The following is a 7,684-nucleotide window of genomic DNA, read 5'->3' on the forward strand; positions in this document are numbered from 1 at the left end:
GTTCTGTCATCTGGTATTTCCGCTTCTGCTGCTTGGGAAGCGCAGAAGCGGAGTCGCAGAAGCAGCTAGACCACCACAGGAGCGAAATTTGAGTGCTTCTTCAGTTTCCGCAGGTGCGGAAGTTTAACCGCAGAAGCGGTTACGCACCTGCGAGATGGTAGTCGCAGATGTGGTCCTTGGAATTTTGTTAGAAACCGCAGAAGCGGTAATGAATCCGCATAAGCGGCAACCGCAGGTGCGGTGAAGGGCCGCAGAAGCGAAAATCTTGACTTTAATGAAGAACCGCAGAAGCGGCTCGTGGTCCGCAGAAGCGGGACCGCAGAAGCGGTCCCTTGTCCGCAGAAGCGGAAACCCCTGGACAGAAATAGAGATGTCGAGGGTTTGAGTTGATAAGTTGCAAAATCAATTGAGAGCTCGGTTTAAGGCGATTTTGAGTGGGATTTGAAGTGAAGATCACTGGGTAACGTTTCTTTGGTCCCTTTTGTTATATTTCATCATTATATTGTTAAATACATCGGAATTCGAATTTAGGATAAAAAAAGTGGATAATTTGGGGTAAAACTTCATTGCCTAAACTATTGAGTTTTGAGTGGGCAATTGACCTCCGATTTGGGAGATTTTTATATGGTTAGACTCGTGAGAGTACGAGGGTTCTAAAAATGTGAAAATTATTCGATTCCGAGACGTTGGCCTGAAGGGCATTTTGGTTATTTCACCTAATTTTACGCCGTAACTTTGAATTTATTAGCAAAACCAGGTGTTTGCAATGTTATTTACGATGTGTAATTGAATTGAATAGATTTGAGCCATTTGGAGTCGGATACTCGNAGAAGGAAATGGCATTGATGGTTATAGAAATCCTTTGTGAATTGTGCTGTTGTTCCTTGAGATTTGTTGCTGTTGTTATTGGGATTTGTTGTTGTTGTTCTTGAGACTTGTTGTTGTTATCCTTGTAAATTGTTATTGTTGTGGTATTATTTGTGAATTGTGATTGCTCGGTGGGATCGGGTTGCGTGCCGCAACACGAAGTAATAAGGTGTGGGTTGTGATGATAAGGGTGGCCGAGGTAATAAGGGTGGAAAGTGATCGATATCACTATTGAAATGAAATATGAGAAAATTGTGAAATTAATGATGTGGAAATGATGATGGGGAAAAGGAGAGATTGTTAACTTGTTTGCCTTGATTGTTTCTGTGTGTGTATTTAATTGTTGATTTCTTTATTGTTTGTTACTTGTGTATGGTTTGAGGTTATCCAGGGCAAAGTTTGTTTATACATACCAGTACAATTCAAATGTACTGACGTCCCTTTAGTCGGGGGCTCTACATTCGTGTTATGATTGTAGGTGGATCCGTAGCAGGTACTCCAGTCCACCGATCGTAGCTCTCCTTCGTCTTCCATCAGCTGTTTTGGTGAGCCCCTTTCCTCTTGGGGCCCTGCGTGGCTCAGGCCGCTTTGTTTCCGGAGTTTTATTTTGGTTTTTGTGTAAGGTATAGCCGGAGCCTTGTTACCGGCAAATACTGTATTATCCTGTTGTACCTTTAGAGCCTCCGTATACAGTAGATGTGGGTTATGAACTTATGTAAATCCATGTTTCACATGTTGGGCAATGAATTGGTAATTTCATTAGTTACTATGTACGTATGTATGCTTTGTAAAAAGGTGTTCTTAATTATATATATGGCCAATTCTTGGAATATTGAGTAATAAAAACATGGGATAACACGTGGGTTAGGAAAGGCACCCAGGTCCGCTTGACTGGGGCTACCCGGTCGGGCTGCCGGTCATGTCCCTCGATTTGGGGTGTGACACCTACATCGTCAATGGATCAGTGATTAACGAAAAAGAAGATTTTTACCTTTCTTTGAATTGTACTAAGGGTGAAACTCTCCAACTATATAAAGGGGGTAGTTTTTATTCAATAGGGAGACACTGTAACATGCATATCAAGATAATACAAGCTTGTTTCTCTGCTTTCTAATTATTGAAATGTTCTTATTTTAATCATACCTCTTCATACACGTTTGGCTCCGAATCGAAGGAAGAATAATTGTTAAGCTTAGATCTGAGCCTGGACTCAACGTTACAACTGGTTTTATTATGTATTTTAACTTTAATTCGCTTATCTAACATTCGAGATCATTTGTGTTGAATTAATCCACATATCTTTAAAACCGGATATTAACAGTGCATTATTATGAGGTTGCACGATGCCTTCGGCATCCTCGTCGTTGAAGTAAAGAGCTCGGTTGTTATACGGGATCCGACCCTTCAGCTATAGTCTCGAGTGTGTTTCTCCATCGTTATAGATACTTTAGTGCGTTTTATCATCGGCCCTTGAGGTACATCGACCCCTCCAATGATCATGTTGATGATGTGTTGAGGTTCATCTTGCTCGGTTTGTTATTGGTGTCCCTATTTCTGAAGTGGTTTTTGGCTCGGATATGACATGTATCCCATTAGAGGTGCTGGTACACAAGCTAAGTTTGGATCCAAACTTCCCATCAGTAAGGCAAAAGAAACACCTGATATCTGCACTCCACTGGATATCACGACGCAGATCTCGGCCTACATCGGCAGTGGTTTAGTGATTAATGAAAAAAGATAATTTTTACCTTTCTTAGAATTGTACTAGGAGTGAAACTCTCCTACTATATAAAAGAGGTAGTTTTTATTTGATAGGGATACACTATAACACGCATATCAAGACAATACAAACTTGTTTCTCTTTTTTCTAGTTATTGAAAGGTTCTTGTTTTAATCATAACTCTTCATACACGTTTGGCTCCGAGTCGAGGGCAAAGCAATTGTTAAGCTGATATCCGAGCCTGGACTCAATGTCACAACTGGTTTGGTTATTATTTTATCTTTAATTCGCTTATCTAACATTCTTGATCATTTATGTTGAATCAATAAACATATCTTTAAAACCACATATAAATTCAAATTATTATCCATTTTAAGGGTAAACACGTGTTATGTTCCATACATAAGAATTAGAGTAGAATATAATTATTGCGGAAGAATTAGAATAAGATACAAGTAGGGGAATTATCGAAGTGAAAAATGCAGGCCTAGAAGCATAGGAGTTTCGTTTGACCGCATCTTAAAAGACCGTGAAGGCAATGCCTGTTCTTGAGGGTTACCCGCGTGCCACACGCTTGTCCTTCCAATTTCCCAAATATTATTCTCTTCTCCCAATTCCTCTTTCTTTAACCTTTTTTCTTTTACATTTATTACATCTGCTTTAAATTTTGAACTGTCAGTAGTAATACTTATTAAATGTGATACAATTAGTATTTACTCTTAGTGATATGTTTTTTTTTTAATCTTTAGTTATTTATGTTTTATTTTTAAAACACGTATGTCCAGAAGATAAAAGCAGCAGAAATGAGGATGCTGAAAATGATGTATGGGCATACCAGGTTAGATAAGATAATGAATGCTGATATTCAGAAAAAGGTGGGAATGGCACCCGTAAAGGACAATATGACGGAAGCTAGATTGAAATGGTACGAGCATGTGAAGAAGAGGTGCATAGATGCTCCAGTGAGGAGATGTGAGATGTTGGCAATGTGAGGCTGAGGAGAGGTAGAGGGCGGCATAATAAGTATTGAGGAAAGGTGATTAGGCATGACATCGTGTTACTTCAGCTTACTGAGGATATGATCCTTGATAGGGAGGTATAGAAGTTGAGAATTAATGCAGAAGGGTAGTGGTTAAGCGGACGTGTCATATTTTCATGCCGGTATCATTAGTGTTAGTCTCATATTTTTATTTTTTCGTATTTGCATATTTATGTTACTATATATCCTTTCTTTCACTTCAATTATTATATCACCTTCGCTTGCTGTGGTTACTATTTGTTGTTTCTGCTGCTTTTTAGTTTTTATCTCTTGAGCCGGAGGTCTATCGGGAACAACCTCTCTACCTTTGTAAGGTAGGGGTAAGGTCCGCGTCCACTCTAGACTCCCAAAACCTCACTTTGTAGGATTTCACTGGGTTTGTTATTGTTATTTTTATTTTTAACGATCATCTATATATAAATATAAAGCTGAGAATGGAAAAGAAGATGTGACAAACTTCTCTAACCAGTATTGTATAGGGTAAAATACGTTCGTATTAAATGTTCGCATGAGAAAACGACACGTGGAGCCGAACACAGAAGACAATCAGGTCCGAAGGCAACGAACTCGAAGAGAATGATATTGATAAAGGCGAATTAAATACCTGTTAGCATTTAATGGAGAATATGAGAAACTTTGAAAAATATTTTAGATAATAAGTTAATATATTAGATATATATTTGACAGATACATTATTATTTTCAAAAACATAATAAATTTTCCTAATTTTTTTCATTTCTATGAAATGAACAACCTACAATTAATTAGGGAATACTTATCAAAAAGATTTGCTCATTTATAAGACTTGTAACATGTATTGTGCTTGAAGTATTGAAATTACACCCATGGATATTATCAAAAACATTTAATCAAATTTATAGAATTAATTTTTGAATGCATATATGGAAGATTTAGTTTAACTTTTTTATTTGAATTTTTTTCCTATCTCAACTAAATTTACAAGGACATTTTATGAATCAGATTTACAACTAGTAATTGAAAAATTATCACAATTTCAAAATTAAATGAATTAGCCACTTTTTCATGTAAAGATAAAATCTGAACAAAAACACCCTAAAAATCCAGAATAAACTAGCGTAATATGCTGAAGTTCGAATTTTTACATATGAGATTCCAGCATAATATGTTGGAATTTCTTAATATGTTGGAGTTCCAACATAATATGCTGGAAGCTTATCCGTAAGAGCTCCATAATACAATATATTATGCAGGAACTTTTCGCTTTTCAATAAAATAGTGGTTATTTTTCCATGACTTTGTAAATGATGGTTATTTTTCAATTATCAGTGCATAAACTGGCTAGTCCCTTGCTGTTTTCAAAAATATATTCGCGAGGAAGCTAATAACATTGTGTTTTGGCTAAGATAAAAGGGAAACTTACACAAATGTCCCAAATAAATCTCAACTTACCAACCACTAGCCATTAGTCATAGACTTACCAAAACTAGCCAACAAAAATTGAAAAACCAAATAATAGGGTTCTTTCTCTCAAAGAATCACATGCAAAAATCACATTCCATATTTTTAAGCGTGATTAGCAACATTAGATACAAGACGGAAAGGAAATTTCATGGACGGGGTAGCAAATAAGGTGATGAAATACAAAAATCTATACAATATTCCAAAAATCTAAACAAAAAAGGAACTTTTTCAATGGGTATAGTTGAAATTCATTGAAAATAAATAGATAAGTCAATATACAAAATTTGAGGAAGATTGGAGGTGATTTGGACTGGTTTTGTATCAAAATTCGTAATTAAATCGAGTTCAAAAAGCCTTCTGCGACACATGTATCAAACATATATCACGCATGTATCACACACACAGGTATACATGGATATACATGTGATACATAATTGATATAAATATGATACATATGTGATACACAAATGATACACATATCATTTTTTTTTTCATGTTCAGCTTTTACTTCGAATTTTCAATTCAAATCACCTCAAAACTTCACCAAATCATCCCAAAACTGAGATTCAAGCTCCTTAAGTTGTGCCCAATCTATTCTAATAACACCTACTCAAAACAAAGCAAAAATTTAATATGTTTTTGCTACAAATAGTTAATTGACTAATTTGGCTAATATTAGTAATATTCTATCAATTGGCCAATTTTTGTAATGAGCAACTTATAAATGGACATAGCTGAAAATTTCCCAAGATAAAATTTTGTCACTGTCAGGTCCATCCAGCCGACTGGCTACCCTCAAAATCCCATCTCCTTATAAGCCCATTCTATACCTTCCTTTCTTCATTCCCCTCTTTCCTTCTATTCTCTCTTTCTCTCTCTCTAGTTTGTGGCACATTTTTATGGGTTTGAGAGAAAATATTGCAGTGCAGAAAGCAACACTGAAATCTCCACAAGGTTCCCAACTTATCTTTTCACTTATTCTGCCATTTACTTCGACCTATCTTTCCTTAATTTTACTCCAATTCCCAACCTTAATTTTCCTTTTCTCAACCAAAAACACACCTCTTTCTTTTTCTTCTTGTATAAATTTAACATTATTTTCTAGTTATTCATCATTATCACTTATTTATTTTTCGAATAGTATTAAAAGGTAATGACTTTTTCTTTTTCGGATGCAGGTTTCTTTAAAGCTTTTGGCGCGTATGAGTGGAGTAAATCCAGCAGCTTCAAGCCAAAGGCTGCAAAAACTGGAAACTGTAAGCCTAATGGCATCTTTAGCTGATGGAAAGGTTAGGGGCCACCTTAGCCAGGGCTTTGTTTTAGTCATCTGCACCTGCAACTTCTTCATTCTCATTCTCATGATGGGAGTTACCTCTTCATCTTAATTTCGGTGCTATCTTAGCTGAGCTTTCTCATCACCTTTTCTCGTTTTCTATTTTTCTTTTCTCTTCTTTTTTAATTTTTTGACTTGTTGCTTTTTATTCCTCCACCTAGCCGAGTCTTCTTGACCTTGTAAGACCTTTTATTGACCTTGTAAGACCCCGTGTTTTGTGTTATATTTTTGTGTTTTGTATTCTCGTAAATCTTACATCATGGCTTTTCGATGTAGAATTTGTTTAGTGTCCTTCTTTGTTCCCGCTCAACTCATGTTCTCCTTCCTTGTCTATCCCTCCTGAGCTATTTACACATGTTCCTAAAGATCTGAATTCAAGAAACATGATCCGAAGAAAGAGTACTACTATTTGCCATTAAGAGTGGTACAAATGCAAATTCATGTGATTATTTATATACCCTTTTGTTCCTATTTTTGGGGGGTTATGAATGTGAATTTGGAATAAATATTGTACTAAATCCTATGTATGGATTGAAATCATTTATGGCCGGGAAATTACATATTCTAATGGTACGGCCATTTTTTTCTCTATTCTTTTCAAGTTTTCTAGTTGCTTGGTAGTAGCTTTTTTATTTTTATTCTTATTCTTTTCATGACTGGTCACTTTACACACTTCCACCATCTCACCTTGTATTTTTTTCCGAACTTCTAAAATGAAAGTCGGCTTTTGGATCTTTCTTTTTGAATTTAAAGAAAATATACCAGGCCAAAAATGTGCAGTGACATTAGCCCATTCAATTTTGAAGATTGTTATATATTGAGGATAGAGTTACAGCCTCGTAGTTGCAACTTCATCCTATATGCAGTGGCGAAGTTAGAAATTTTCTCAAGTTCAAACTTGAAATAAGTAAAAAAAAAATGATCCGACAAAGGGTGTTCAATACATGTTATGTTCCTTTAAAATATAAAATTTTACCTATATAAGTAGTAGTTTTCCTAGAAAGGGTGGTCGGTTTACCACCCTAACCAAGTGTGCCTTCGCCCTTGCCTACATGGATCAATACAATGTTTTAGTTTTACGATATACCATAACCTTCTCTCTTTTACCTTTGCTTCCCTTATTCAGAGTACATTCCACTCACCAAAAAAAAAATAATTACAAAATAAAAAAAAAATTGAGGAACAAAGTTATTGTGTATCCTTTCTGAATTTGTTACAAATTTATATTTGGTGTAGAAAAAATATTGGTTGGTTGTATTTGAGTAGTGCCCACAAGGCCCAC

General features: G+C 35.8%; 1 long non-coding RNA gene across 1 annotated transcript; it reads left to right on the forward strand.

Annotated features, from left to right (window-relative positions):
- Nucleotides 1–5,901: 5,901 nt before the first annotated feature.
- On the forward strand, nucleotides 5,902–6,996 carry LOC109207993. Its single transcript, XR_002065092.1, has 2 exons — nucleotides 5,902–6,023; nucleotides 6,248–6,996. It is a non-coding gene; the product is annotated as an uncharacterized LOC109207993 (long non-coding RNA).
- Nucleotides 6,997–7,684: the final 688 nt, after the last annotated feature.

This window comes from Nicotiana attenuata, unplaced genomic scaffold, assembly GCF_001879085.1.
Source record: "Nicotiana attenuata strain UT unplaced genomic scaffold, NIATTr2, whole genome shotgun sequence".
Taxonomy (NCBI): domain Eukaryota; kingdom Viridiplantae; phylum Streptophyta; class Magnoliopsida; order Solanales; family Solanaceae; genus Nicotiana; species Nicotiana attenuata.